Consider the following 14,989-nt stretch of genomic DNA (forward strand, 5'->3'; position numbering starts at 1 on the left):
GGACAGCTGGCGATCGCTTTTTTTGTGTATGCAATATGTCAGTATAGTATGTATATTGCTTTTATTGAAACTTACATGCTGTTTTACAAGCTTTTTCTTATATGGGGTGACAGTGCATTTAACCCTTGATAGTGATGTTATACCTAAATCCCCAGGGAGACAAATTATAATATAGCACATAGATAAATAAGGCCTGTGGTTAAACATAATTGGATTGCTGAAAGGGTGTTTCAGATGTTTACATGAAAGTGGTGGAGCATTGCAGTATGCACCAGACATTTTTTGTAAAACAGCGGGATGTTGTACTATGTTGTATAATACAGCATCGAGAAAGGCTCTTCCATTAAAACAAATGGATGTTAATCGTGATGAGGGAGACATACCACCCCTCTTCAACCAAACCAAAATCAAGGTGCAGCCCGAACAATTAAAGGAAGGACATACCTAGCATAGGAATTTTAATGTTCAATGCTCTAATTTTTATTGTCATCAAATGAACTGTCACAAATGGTAAACAATATTTTTGTTCTGTTTGAATTTAAAAAAAAATGTTTTTACAATAAACACACATATTCATAATGTAAGTGTTAACATTACTGTCACCCTTTTTCTCTACCCTTATTACATACACTCCTTCACTCGTAAGACTAGAAGTGACCTGCACATCTGAGATTTGCTTTGCACTATACTTTAAACTATTCTGCTCTTGCATAGGCAAACTGCTGTGGCTTGATTCCTTTCCACACTTTTGCACAGCAGTTCCCTCAGTCCTTCTAGCATTTGTAGTTCCTGTCTCCTCTAAAACATTTGTAATTTTTACTAGCCATTTAGCAACATCGCTGCTGAAATGGCCAAGCTCAATTTGTAGATTGCCAGATACACTAGCAAGGTGGCTATAAACAGATCTCCCAAACCCTTGCAATCTATTGGTTAAATAACTATGACAATCCCGCATCACCACCCCGCATCTCCACCCCACCGCGCTTACCTGAGCTGGCCGCTGCTGGGTCCAGGGGCCCCAAGGCACACCAATAATCCCTTGCCTTGGATACATGTGTATCTCAGAAAGTGGGAAGCCTGTACATTTGCTTGCCTCCATGTGCAGGGGTACAGGAGCTATCCCTTAACTCCCATGGGACAAAATGAGAATGTCAGGATTACCCCAACCTGCATCGCATGTGTAGCAAACTGAATGACAGAATGCACTAACTACTCTGAATTTCGAATCGAGTGGCCACAATGAACAGTCCTGGACTCCTTCATTTCCAAAGGGAATATGATGGCAGTAGAGCTTTGGAAAGAGAATGGGGCAAGAGAGCGCGCGGAGACACAGCATATATTGCTCGGACTCCTCGCTCTGCCATAAATTAGCATCTACATAGGTTGTAGTGGATCATCTAGAAACAAGATCACATTTTTATTATCATGCCTCTATGAATACTCATTGGTAATACTTTCTATAATATATAATATAGCTCCAGATTATCTCCAGCTTGTTAGGGATTTGTGAAACTCTGGTTATTCTTTTAACTGATGCAAAACCAACAATTGATGGACAGAAAGCAGAACAATGTCATACATTCACCCCAGTACAGAGATCTGGGCCTAAATCCATCGTTTTTTTTGCTCACCATGCCATTCCAGTTTGAACCCAGCCATATGCAAATCAGTCTTGACCCTGTGCCTCATGGGTACAGTCCAGCCCGAACTGCCAAGCCAGATTCTCCCTGGACTGGAAACAAGCATCCTAGGACCGGTTTCGGGGTTTCACCCCTCTTCAGCCAGGATAGCTTGATTCCAGAGGCATGGAGAGCACGGGACCCACGTCTGGGCATACCCTTCCCACTCGGGGTGACAAATGCAAAAACAACAATTGATGGACAGAATGCAGAACAATGTCATACATTCACCCCAGTACAGAGATCTGGGCCTAAATCCATCGTTTTTTTGCTCACCATGCCGTTCCAGTTTGAACCCAGCCATATGCAAATCAGTCTTGACCCTGTGCCTCATGGGTACAGTCCAGCCCGAACTGCCAAGCCAGATTCTCCCTGGACTGGAAACAAGCATCCTAGGACCGGTTTCGGGGTTTCACCCCTCTTCAGCCAGGATAGCTTGATTCCAGTGGCATGGAGAGCACGGGACCCACGTCTGGGCATACCCTTCCCACTCGGGGTGACAAATGCAAAAACAACAATTGATGGACAGAATGCAGAACAATGTCATACATTCACCCCAGTACAGAGATCCATCGTTTTTTTGCTCACCATGCCGTTCCAGTTTGAACCCAGCCATATGCAAATCAGTCTTGACCCTGTGCCTCATGGGTACAGTCCAGCCCGAACTGCCAAGCCAGATTCTCCCTGGACTGGAAACAAGCATCCTAGGACCGGTTTCGGGGTTTCACCCCTCTTCAGCCAGGATAGCTTGATTCCAGTGGCATGGAGAGCACGGGACCCACGTCTGGGCATACCCTTCCCACTCGGGGTGACAAATGCAAAAACAACAATTGATGGTTTTTTGCTTTGTCCGCCATAAGTTGGCAGGGTATGCTCAGGCGTGAGTCCCTTGCTCACTTTGCCACTGGATTCAAGCAAGCCTGGCTGAGGACGGCTGAAATGCCAGAAACCGGTCCTAGGAAGCTTGTTTCCGGTCCAGGGAAGACATGGCTTGGCAGTTCGGGCTGGACTGTTCCCATGAGGCACAGGGTCAAACTGATTTGCATATGGCCATGTCTGAACTGGGGTGGCAGAGTGGGCTAAAGAACAGTGATGGATTAAACCCAGATCAGTTGACTGGGGGTGAGTGCTTGCAATGTTCAACACTCCGTCCATCATTTCCTTTGTTTTTTTGCTTTGTCCGCCATAAGTTGGCAGGGTATGCTCAGACGTGAGTCCCTTGCTCACTTTGCCACTGGATTCAAGCAAGCCTGGCTGAGGACGGCTGAAATGCCAGAAACCGGTCCTAGGAAGCTTGTTTCCGGTCCAGGGAAGACATGGCTTGGCAGTTCGGGCTGGACTGTTCCCATGAGGCACAGGGTCAGACTGATTTGCATATGGCCATGTCTGAACTGGGGTGGCAGAGTGGGCTAAAGAACAGTGATGGATTAAACCCAGATCAGTTGACTGGGGGTGAGTGCTTGCAATGTTCAACACTCCGTCCATCATTTCCTTTGTTTTTTTGCTTTGTCCGCCATAAGTTGGCAGGGTATGCTCAGACGTGAGTCCCTTGCTCACTTTGCCACTGGATTCAAGCAAGCCTGGCTGAGGACGGCTGAAATGCCAGAAACCGGTCCTAGGAAGCTTGTTTCCGGTCCAGGGAAGACATGGCTTGGCAGTTCGGGCTGGACTGTTCCCATGAGGCACAGGGTCAGACTGATTTGCATATGGCCATGTCTGAACTGGGGTGGCAGAGTGGGCTAAAGAACAGTGATGGATTAAACCCAGATCAGTTGACTGGGGGTGAGTGCTTGCAATGTTCAACACTCCGTCCATCATTTCCTTTGGTTTTTTGTTTTATTCTTTTAACTGAAACACAACCAATTCTATGGGATAGATATTGCATATATTTCAAATACTAATCTCTGTCTCTTTAAGAAATGTAGCTACATTTTTTCTCAAACTGTAATGTAAACAAACATTTGTCTCTATTGTATGGTTAATATTCACACTAATCACACTTATGAATCGCACTTTGAAGCACATACACCTACTTTAATCACAATGGGTTCATTTCACAAACTGCATTTTGTACTACGTTTAGTAGTACTAAAATCATACTACAAATGCACTACAAAATTCTATCCAGAAACTTATTTGTTTATTTTTATTTTTGTTGTAGTCTTTTTTTGGGTCCTCACATGTGACAATCCAGCGAAAGGTGTTTATTACGGTATATTCAGGTTTTGGGAAAAGATAGTATGCCCACAGCCTGCTGGGTGTTTCCTTCCCCTGATAAACCAGCCTTCGCCCTTTGTTTAGAGGTGGTGGGGTTTCCCCCACCTAACCTCTCCTTGGATTAGGATGTCTTAATTCTTGGACCATTGGATGACTATTGCCTGATTGGGTTTGAATTATAGAGTACAAGAGGTTCCCAAGTGCTAAGCCTCTTCCCCGATCCATTTATACAGTCTAGTCTGCCAAACCACCTGGCTGCCTTCAACCAAGCTGTACAAGATGGCAGGGTGATTGTAATCCAGTTAATGCATATTTCCCTACGTGCTATTATGATCAGGATTTGTAAGAGCTGTTCTTGCAATTTTCTGTTTTTCCCAATAAATCCAGCCTTGTTTATTATAATCCCAAATGTAATTAAAGATAAACTTACCTATCCACAAACTTATGTGCACAGTTTTTGCCTCCTCCTTTTCTATCTTTTAATATGCTTCTGTGTCTTGACAGATATAATCATACATTTTAGTAGTAAGGGAGGGACAGATGCAAGAGAAAGGATTGGTTGTTGGTGTTGGAGGCATACATAGCGAACATTATCAAAGTTGTGTTTAGGGTCTTAAGGCTTACCTGCCATCCTGGAAAGTTCAGGTTTTAAGCGGTCAATGAGGTAGGGATTTCTGCACAAGGATCACTATGCCACACTTTGCAGAGCGGGTGGTTTTTCAAGCTTACCGGGATGCCTGCTGTGTGGTTTCTAATGACCAAAATACCCACCCACTTCAACTTGGCCTATTCAGTATAAGAACGGTGCGTCTCCAGCAGCAGAGCAGAGTCAGTTTCTTTGGTGCACAGGTAGTGTAGTACTTGCCTTCAATTGAGAAATGTGAAATCCCAGTGACAATCATAGAGGAAATCACCAGGGATGGCTAACATCAGAGCAGACATACACTAGTGTTTGTGAAAAGCACAATCGGAGAGCTATCACTGAGAGTAACGCGCCAGACCTTTGATGCACTGGAAAGGAAGGATATTCGGGTGTCAGTTAATAGGAGAGTTTTATTCATTTAGAACCAGTTGAACAGGGCGTACAGTGTAACAGAACTAATGTACATGAAAGGGTTATGCCGAAAAAGGGAAAGTGCAGGCAAAATCACAATTTGAGTCCAGTTTGGAGCCTGGAGATCATGTTCAGGAGCTATCTTGTCAGTGTATCTAGTGTGACATCTAAGGGTTTTGATGAGCCTGAGCTGGAGTATTGCTTTCCACCTTTCATTGTTTTTTAAAAGAGAGGCAGTCTCACTATTGGTGTGCCAAGTTTGTTCTAGCATAGGTGTGTCTTAGCATAATTGGTTGTAGATTTTATGGGTGGTCACTATCTCACAAAAGTCCATTGGTGCCACCCCATACCTTCTCACTTCTGAGATACAGAAGAGCAAATAGTGGCCAGCAAGTGCCAAAGGGTATATCAGCATTTAATAGGAAATTCTCAACAGATCCATTTAGCAGCATGTGGGAGCAGAGTAGTGTACCAGGCATTGGACCTAAGCAGAATGAGGATGCCATCAGCTCAGACCCCTAAATGGCACCCTCACTGAGGAAAACTGCATCTTCAGAGCATCTATAGTCAGATGCATGTGGGAGATGGAGGGCATTGGTGGCAGGCACCACCACGTGTCACAAGAGACATTTGAAGTCAATGGCAAAGGAGGTGATTTACCCGGACCCCTACCTTCCAAGCACCTCCCCAGGTAAAGTGATCTTTCTTTCACTCTATTGCCCCTTCATTGATTTCTCTGTCAGAACCTCTCACCCTCCCTCCATCTACCTCTACCTCTGACTCTAGCTATCTTAACCCAGAGTTATTTGGAACAATTTTGGCCCCCAGGTAAGACTTATTTGAGGGAGCTGCTTTTGTGTATCTCTCATGAAAATAGGCATTTTTAATGAAAACAGGCCCTGATATGTTCAACAGCTCCACCAGCAAGACCATCACAGGACGCTGACGCATTGAGGTCACATGTTCCATCCATGGAGCTGCATTGCAATGCCATCTCCAGGTCCAATATATGATCTTCAGCAATAGCGAAAACCTGTGGGCAAGGAGCACTGCCACAACCTCAGCAATAGGGCTCTCACTCTGCAGCCACCAGCTGCAGTCTCCACATTAGTCCAAGGTATGTGGTCCGATTGTCATTTTTTATCCATTTGTAGGTTGATGTGGGTTGGGCAGGTGCCCCTTAGTGATGTTGGTGGATTGGCCCAAGGGCTGTCCCAGTTCACGTAGCTCCTGTAATGAGCAGCTATTTTTAGGCAAGGCCAAGCTCTTCCTCCAGATTTACTAGACAAGCGCTAGTCCAAGCAACACTGATATTATGAATATATTTGATGCAGTGGTAAATTTACTATCCTAGCTTCATTTCAACTAACATTTAGGAGATTACATATTTTCAAGGTTAGGTGGTCAGATTTAATATTCTAACTCAAGTCCAACAAACATTTGGGAAAGTGCATGAATTTGGAGAAGGGGTTAGATTTACTATTCTTTCTCCATTTTAACTAACACTGGGGAAAGACGTCATATGAGAGTCAGATTTATTGTTCAAGTTTCAATCCAACAAACACGGAGTAAAGTGCATATATTAGAGGGTTGATATTCACTAAACTAACTCCAGCTTATAAACACTGAGTAAAGTGAAAGTATTTGGGGTCGCTTTTACAACTCTAATTCCAAGTCCCCAAAAAGTGGGGCAAGTGCAAGTCCAAACTGCAAATCCATAAACATGTATGAAAAGTTATGAAAGCTATACATTTATAACCCATAATGTAAAATGTATTTACAAATTATATATATTTACTGGAAGTGTTAATTTTTATTTATTTATTAAATTGGTTATTGTTCAATAAAATCGGACATTTAAAACTGTTTAAAAATCTCACACAGGGGCTAGCAATGCACCCAAAAAATTGAAATATCCATTAAAGTATCTTTTCAAAAACATTACGTGAAAATGAAAAAACATACATTTCAGATGGTGGGAAAAAAGATGGCGTCAGGCTGAGCCCAACCCAAGTCTGTACCTGCTCCCCCACTCTCGCTTTGATCCTGCTGACTATTAAGTGGGTAGATGGACTGTAGATGAGACACTGATGAGGCTGCTTCTTGACCATGGTTCCCTGGGCACTGAAACAGTGACCTGGTAGGTCTGTCTACTTTAACTGATTCGAGTTATCAGCATAGCACCATCAAGGTTGGGCGTATCTCATGGAGGACGTGAAGGACACTAGTTCACACTAGTACTGCCTGTTCCCTTGAGAGTGCTGAGCAGCAGTCGTCTTCACAAATTGAGTGCCCAATCTTGAAACTATTTTCAGTGAAGGCAGGAGTTGCTGCTCAGCCACAAGCAATCTTGACCCAGGCTATTCCTCCCTTTCTATGTTGGCAGTTGTCGAACCATTAATTCAGGTTGTTAAAGTTAACGAGGTTGGATTGCTTGGATCTCCCCGTGCTTGCTTGCTACATAGTTTGAGTGTCTAAGGAAGACAGTTGAGGCCACAACTGTCAATGTAACAATGTTATCACTGGCATTTTAGCTGGATCTCAGTTTACTAATTCTCTGCAATGCAACACTGACTCTGTGATTTCTATGACTGCTAATTCTGCTGAATAATCATTGACCTCATTAAGTGGGCCTGAGTTTTCTTTGAATGCTATACAAGCAGCATCAGAAGCTAGGATGAATAAGCATGGTTTTGGAGATAGCAGTCAGGGGTTTGCTTGTGATATTAATGTGCTTCCTTCGGAGGCTGACAAAGTTGACTTCAGATCGAATAGTATTCAGCTGCTTCCTCTGGAAAACAGCACTGATTATGTGCCTAATGCGCCTAATGAAGCAGTAACTCAGGATTTGATTGGGGCAGGCAGCCAGAATTTGTCCCAAACTTATACAGACGGGCAAGGCAGATAGAAATGTGCTGCATTGCAATCAAATACCATTTTCACAGAAAAGTCCATGTCCTCTTCCACAGCAGTTAATGGAAAGTTGCCAGAAGTGCGACCTAAGAAGAATATGATGTGGCAGTGGGTATCAACAAAAACGAGGTCATCCTCTACTTCCCATGGTTCTAATGCTTCCTAAGTAACTCTAGCTGGTAAGTCCAGCAGCCATGGTCAATCCAAGATGCATGGTTTGGGAGATGATTCAAACAGTATTGATCGACACAGAATGCAAGATACTACAGTGGCCCAAACCAACCCGGTCATCTTGTGACTCATGTTGCAATTTGTCCTGAGCAATTGCTTCAACCTAGTACTGGAATACCAATGCCACCGTTACTAACATATCTAAGCCCTCTCTTGTCAGTATTGTTAAACCTATACAGGCGTATCAATCTGAGGCCCTGCAGCACTTTGCCTAGGTCAGGACATACAATATACAGTGGCAGCAAACAATGTCAGAAATAACAGGGAAGGTGACTACATTGACCTCCCAGCTGTTTGAGCTTCAGCAGAAAGTTACAGACATGGAACCAATTGCAATGGTTACACCTAAGGCAGTCAGAGAACATGAAGGTCAGCTCTCACTGATGCAGTCTAAACTTGAGGATTTGGAGAATCATCCAAGCCGCCATAATCTAATTGTCCTGGGGATTCACGAGAGGAAAGAAGGGATTGACCTCCATCAATTTATTATACAACTGTTCCAATGTGCCTTTCCTGACCTCTCAGACTGGGATCTAGACTGTCAGATAGAACATGCACATCGGACTCTGGTTTCTCGCATGGGTGTCAAATCAAAACATAATAGTGTTATGCCTGGACCGGTTTGAATAATTATACGTGGATAATTTTCTACCGGACAGGCCATATATTTTCAAAGCTTGGCCATCCACACCAATTACTGTTGATTCAATCACTTTTATCTGAGCTCAGATTTCTGCAAGTCATCAAGGGACCAAAGGTGGAAGCTGCCTACTGAAAGCGGTAGGATGTTTGGACAAACTTCCGAATTAAAAATATTGTTATGCCCCAAAAATATATATATATTTTTAGTATTGGGAAGTTGAGTTTTTAGGGCAAGAGGGTGGGGAAAGTTAATTTAAATTTAAATGTAATGTTATTTATTTCAATTGTTGAAAAATAAATGTTGTAAAATTTACAATTGTCTTTCGTACATTAATAGTTTCTCTAGGATTTTATAATTATTTAGAATGTATAGATAAATTATATTAATGGAAAACAATATTTGATTGTACTTATAAAAATATATTTATTTAAATTATAGAGAATTTGGTAAAACACATCAAAAGTAAATTTAATAATGTAAGATATTTATAAATTGTTTTTATAAAAATGCTATATATAATATTTTTTATTCAATTTTTATATTTATTTTAATTTACTTTCCCTGATTTTTTTTAATATTGAACATTACAAATGTTGTTTAATTAGATTTTGAAAATAGAAAAAATATACATTATTTATGATTGATATATTTACATTATATTGTTTCAACTTAATTTATGAAAACATTATTTTAACAAATTTGCTCGGAATATATTTTCTAAAATGTATTATTTCTATTATAAAACAAAATTGCAATATTTAGTTTCGTATATTTTTTATTATTATGATTGTCATATTTGGAGTGTGTCTTTTTATGTTATGTTTCAAAGTTTAGGCATATCAATAAATATTAATAAAATCTATGAATTATTAATAGTGAAAAACGTTATTTTATGTGTTAATGTTTAATTATAAATATGTAATTTTTTTAGTTTGGGTTATTGTGTTTCTAAGAATTTATATTTTATTTTGTAGATCAAAAAATACGTGTGATGATGGAGTATTGATTGTGTATATAAAAAGTTTTTGTGTCCAGCAGTTTGCATAAAATGTCACCCCTTTAGTGTCCAACACCTTCTCCAAATTGGTTTAGATTGGAGTGTGAATAGTAAATGCCATCCATTTAGTATTCACCACCATCCCGAATTAGGAGCCTATTCCGATCCGGGTCAGAAAGCTCTCCGACCGAGCTGGATCCGGAGTGTTTTCCGACCGAGCCGGAGTCCTGCAGTCCGACCGAGCGAGTACGATGCGGCCATATGCTGCCGGACTCGGTTCGGTCGGACTCCCATAGAAGTCAATGGGAGCCGGTCGTACGACGCGTACATGGGCTCCCATTGACTGAATGGGTACGTCTCGCACAAGGGTGCCCCCTACAGTGGGTACGCGTCGGTGTCATCCGCACCATACATGCCTCGTAGGGCTGCGGGTGACAGGGGGTCTGACGCGGACCCCCAAAGGCAACGTCCCGGACGTTTTGCGAGCCGGACACTCCGGCTCGCACCGGCTGTCCGACATGCGTATCGTACTGGCTTGGTTGTAAATCGCATCCATTGCACGCCACGCTTAGCTTACGGCCGAGACGTACGGAGCGGTTCGGACCCGGAAACGACTCAGTCGGTGAATTTCACGTAGCTCACATCATATTTGCTCGCTCGTACAACTGTACGAGTCGGGCGGAAAACACGCGTACGGCTTGTACTTTTTCCGGCCAGATCGCGTTCGCTGCCCTTCCGACACGGATCAGAATTGGCCCCTCTGTGTAGATTTAGTAGGAATATTAAATGTCAGTAAGTGTCACCCATTTTAGTGTTCATTACCTTCCCTAAATTTGTTTAAATTGGAGTCGGAATAGTGAAGCAAACCCCTTCAGTGTCCAACTCCTTCCAAAAATTGCTTTAGATTGGAGTGTGAATAGTGAATGTCACCCTGCTAGTGTCCATCTCTTTCTCCAAATTGGTTTAGATTGGAGTTGGAATAGTATATATCACCCCTTCAATGTCTAACGCTCTTCTCAAATTGGTTTACATTGGAGTGGGAGTTGTCAATGTCACCCCTGTGGTGTCCAACTCCTTTACCGAATTGGTTTAAAATGGAGTGAAAATAGTGAATGTCACCCCTTTGGGGTCCAACACCGTCCAAAAATTAGTTTAGATTGGAGTGAAAATAGTAAATGTCACCCTTTCAGTGTCCAACACCTTCACCAAATTGGTTTAGGTTGGAGTAGAAAGTACTAAATGTCACCCCTTTGGTGTCCAACACCTTCCCCAAATTGGCTTAATTTGGAGTAGTGAGCAATAAATGTCCCGCCTTTAGTATCAAACACCTTCCCAAAATGTGTTTGGATCAGAGTAGGAATAGTAAATGTCAGCTCTTCAGTGTCCAACGCTTCGGTTGGAGTGTGAATATTGAATATAATAATTTTAGCTTGAAATACTTTTTAAAAAATGAATTTCTATGTAGTAGGAGTAGTTTATATCATTTAATCTTTATTGTTGGTGTTTGTATAGATCATTTTAAAAGTAGTTGGTTGTATATTTATAATAAATAACATTTACATAATTTCATAGAATAAAGACATGTAATACATTTTTCAATTTCTATTTATTTATTCAAAGTTGATTACATATATATTTTTATATTTATAATTCTACATAAAACATATTGTATTGTTAAATGAAACAATTTTGATTACATTTTTATTAAATTACCAATGTGCAAGTTTTTTAATTGAAATTGTATGTTGTATATTTTCAAGATTGTTTTTACTGTTTAACATGTCAAAAATTGCTTCATATACATATGTTTAACATCATTTTAGCGTGCTGTTCAGTAGATATTAAATAATTGTGAATTTTTATACTAATATTTAATATATACTTTATAATGTAACTTTTCTTAACATGCTTTACATATTTAATATTTTTTCCATGTTATAATTAGGACTCCCAGTTTTCTGTATAAATGGATATTTACATATAAATACTGACGGAAAACTATTTTTCCTTTGTCTGTATTTATATTTAGAAGTTGGAAAATACTAGCAAAATTTCCGCGCTCCAGCCGAGTTGACTTGCCACACCCCTCAGCTGCAGGGCCTTACAGCTTGTGATTTGCTAGAGATTCCTTTCAATTAGGTTTTTTTTGGACCGGTTGTTGTGCCCCTGAGCCAATTGTGTTGGATCCAGGCGTCACTGTGTGGGCGTGTCAAGTTATCCGGCCCCACCCTCACACTTTTTGTCCTTTATTATTGGGGGTCAGCCCCTACTTCCTCCTTCTTTTACCTTCACAGCTACCGCCTTGAATGCAGAAAGAGCCTCTCTGTTGCTTTTTTTTTGCTGCCCCAGCCCTTCTCTAGTCATCTCCGGGATGTTGCCACTCGAGTGAGCTCTGCGCCAGCCCACCGCCATTTCAAGGCAAAGGTAAGTGTATTTTCCCAACATATGTACTGTTTGGGGACAGATGAATGGCAGATTCACAGTCTACTCTTACTTGCAGGGGCTGGAGTGTTTGCGTGTTTGTGCCCGGGTTGCTCTTGCAGTGCAGTGCACTGTGTACTGTCACATAATCTCCCTGTGTCTGCCAAAAATGAATGTGTCCTTGTGCTATGTAATTGGCGCGGAAAGGTAAAGCACTCAAATACCTCCGTGCCGAGTTTACGCAAAAAAATCTGCAACAACATGTGGCTACCAGAACAATCCGGCCACAAACCCGGCAAACACTCCAGCCACTGCATCTTCAAAGCCAAGCCAAGCTTGATGGCAGCTTTACAGTCTACTCGCAGGGGTTGCAGTGTTTGCCGAGTTTGTGGCCGGGTAATTCTTGCACTGCAGAACAATGTGTACTGTCACTTAATCTCCCTGTAACAACCAAAAATGAATATGTCCTTGTGCTACATAATTGGTGCACATCCTTGTTTATTTACTTGTGTAGTAAAGAAGAGGGGTAAGAGAGGTGAGAAACTTCACAATTGTCATGAGGATAGGGATTGACGCTAATAGAGGTTAGCAGAGTTAGGCTGAAAAAAAAATGTGCATAAGATAAATAAGCAACAACTACGGCTTTGTTCTATATAATATTACAAATGCTTCAGTTCTGACATGGTGAGACTGTGAACTATAATGAATCTCTTTTAGGTTACATCAAAGCAGCGAAGGGCGATACTGCTGTTAGGATTTCTTTTCAACCCTGAGGGTGAGGACAAAAATGGAGAGCCCGATAGGGACCCATCTCAGCACCTGCTTTTTAGAACTGCTGATGCTGAGCATCGGCAGAACCCAGCTCACTTAAAGCCCTGGAGTTAGATGTATCCCTTCCTCTTGTGATACATTAACTGGGGCAGTAGTTGATCCATGGGGGTGAGGTGCCTCAAATGTACCCCTTTCGGGTGCTGCTCAAACAAATTGAGAGAATTTAGGCCCTGACTCTTTTTTATTTTGCTTCTTGGGTCGATATTCCTTGTGCAGGATAGGCCGTGGACACCTTATACAGGGGTCTCGTTGCAGCTAGCACCCTGATTCCAAGCACACCCCCAGTGGTAACCTTGAGCCAGGAAGTCAGCTTTCTGATTCCAAGAACCAAGCCTAAGGCACAAGCACAAAGGAAGTTATGGCAGAGCTCACCTGAGGGCACAACAGCAGCAGCTTATTTATATTAGTGCAAATAATCACTGTGGCACCCTCCCATTTTTCATAGGTGAGGTCTGTTTTTCATCTAAGAGTAATGTCTGTAATAGATTCTGACACATCACCCATACTAAACAGAAATAAAAGGGAAATGGTGTGCATTGTCTATTTAAATGTGGAAAGATACTAGCAACAGCACTGTCTTTTGATTACGGCAAAAATAAATGTGGATATATACAGATAAAAGGCCCAAAATCTGGCCATATGCTGTCCTTCCAGGAGCTCCAAACCCGTTCCTCCCTACATTCGTTCCAATTCTATAAATATTTGCAGCTGAGACATGCCCTCCATATGCACATTGCGGACGACACAAGGCTCCCCGAATAAAGCCCCATTGAGGCTCAGACAATGATGGGCGACTTAGGTAAGGCCCCCAGAACAGTCACCGTCTCCGCCAAACTCAAACTGATTCAGCTCTACTATCTACATGCTGCGTATCTCACTCCCCTGCGCCTTTATTGAGCGGGCTTGCGCCCAGATGCATTATGTGCGAGATGTACTCATGCCCCGGCTGACTTTCTCCACATGGTTTGGTTGTGCCCACACTTGGAGCAATTCTGGGGATCTATTGAGGTGGAGCTAACAGAGGTATTGGGCTGTGAGGTTCCTCATGATCCACGTCACTCATTGCGGGGGATCACAGATGGGCTGGACGGGTCCAGAAACGAAAAGCTATTCTTTAATACAGCTATGATAGTGGCCAAGTGGGACATAGCGGTGGCTTGGAAAAGCCCCAACCCACCTGACCTGGGGAGGTGGCGTAGAGGGGTGGACAGGTGCGCGACCCAGGATAAAGCCCTTTACATGGCCAAGGGGTACGTCAAGTAATACCGTAGAGTGTGGGGGAAGTGGCTAGGGAATGTGGAGGGTCCTGATTAACCCGGTCCCTTATCCCATCTGTGTATGTTTTATGGGGGTCATGATTGTGAGTTACATTGCTTTTAAGAATGGATTCAAACTAATGATTTCCGTGTATCTGCTGAATTGTTTTATGTGTTTTAAAAACAATAAAAATTTGATTATCAAAAAAAAAGGCCCAAAATATAAATATGGATAAATACAGACAGAAATGGCAAGAAAATAAATACTATAAAACCGGGAGCCCTAGTTATAATACATATATTGAATTTTTTTTACACATTTTCACTTATATTCCTATAGGGAGATAATCTTTTTATAGTTTATTGAGCAGCCATGTTTTTTACTTCTACCTTCTATTTTGAGTCATTTTTAGTTTTTTTCCAGGATTCAAACAGCGATATGGTGCTGATGTTCATCAGGGGGATGTAGGGAGGAGGTCTAGAGGTTATGTATAGTGTTGTAATTTGTTTTGCACAATTTGTCCCTCATTACGATGTCGGGCGGACTTGCATCTGTCCAACAACGTTGTGGGAAAGGAACCACCCGACCACTGGTCGGCGGTTTTGCATTCCCAGTTAGGATGCGACTGCACATAGAGCCTCATTATGATGTCGGTCGCAGTATCCTCCTCCCAACACCAACTCAGAATCTGGACCAACCGACTCACGGATGACGGTTCCGCCTGACCAATTAGGATGCTCCCGAAC

The 14,989-nt window shown here is 42.1% G+C and overlaps 1 long non-coding RNA gene across 1 annotated transcript in view; it reads left to right on the top strand.

The window, feature by feature from the left end:
• Positions 1-12,027: 12,027 nt before the first annotated feature.
• The window catches only part of LOC146831156 (uncharacterized), a 63,310-nt gene continuing 60,348 nt past the window's right edge, over positions 12,028-14,989 (top strand). Inside the window, exon 1 of the long non-coding RNA XR_014961242.1 lies at positions 12,028-12,158. This is a non-coding gene — a long non-coding RNA (uncharacterized LOC146831156). The remainder of the gene's footprint in view (positions 12,159-14,989) is intronic.

The sequence above is a fragment of the Triturus cristatus genome, chromosome 5_1 (genome assembly GCF_964204655.1).
Source record: "Triturus cristatus chromosome 5_1, aTriCri1.1, whole genome shotgun sequence".
Lineage (NCBI taxonomy): Eukaryota > Metazoa > Chordata > Amphibia > Caudata > Salamandridae > Triturus > Triturus cristatus.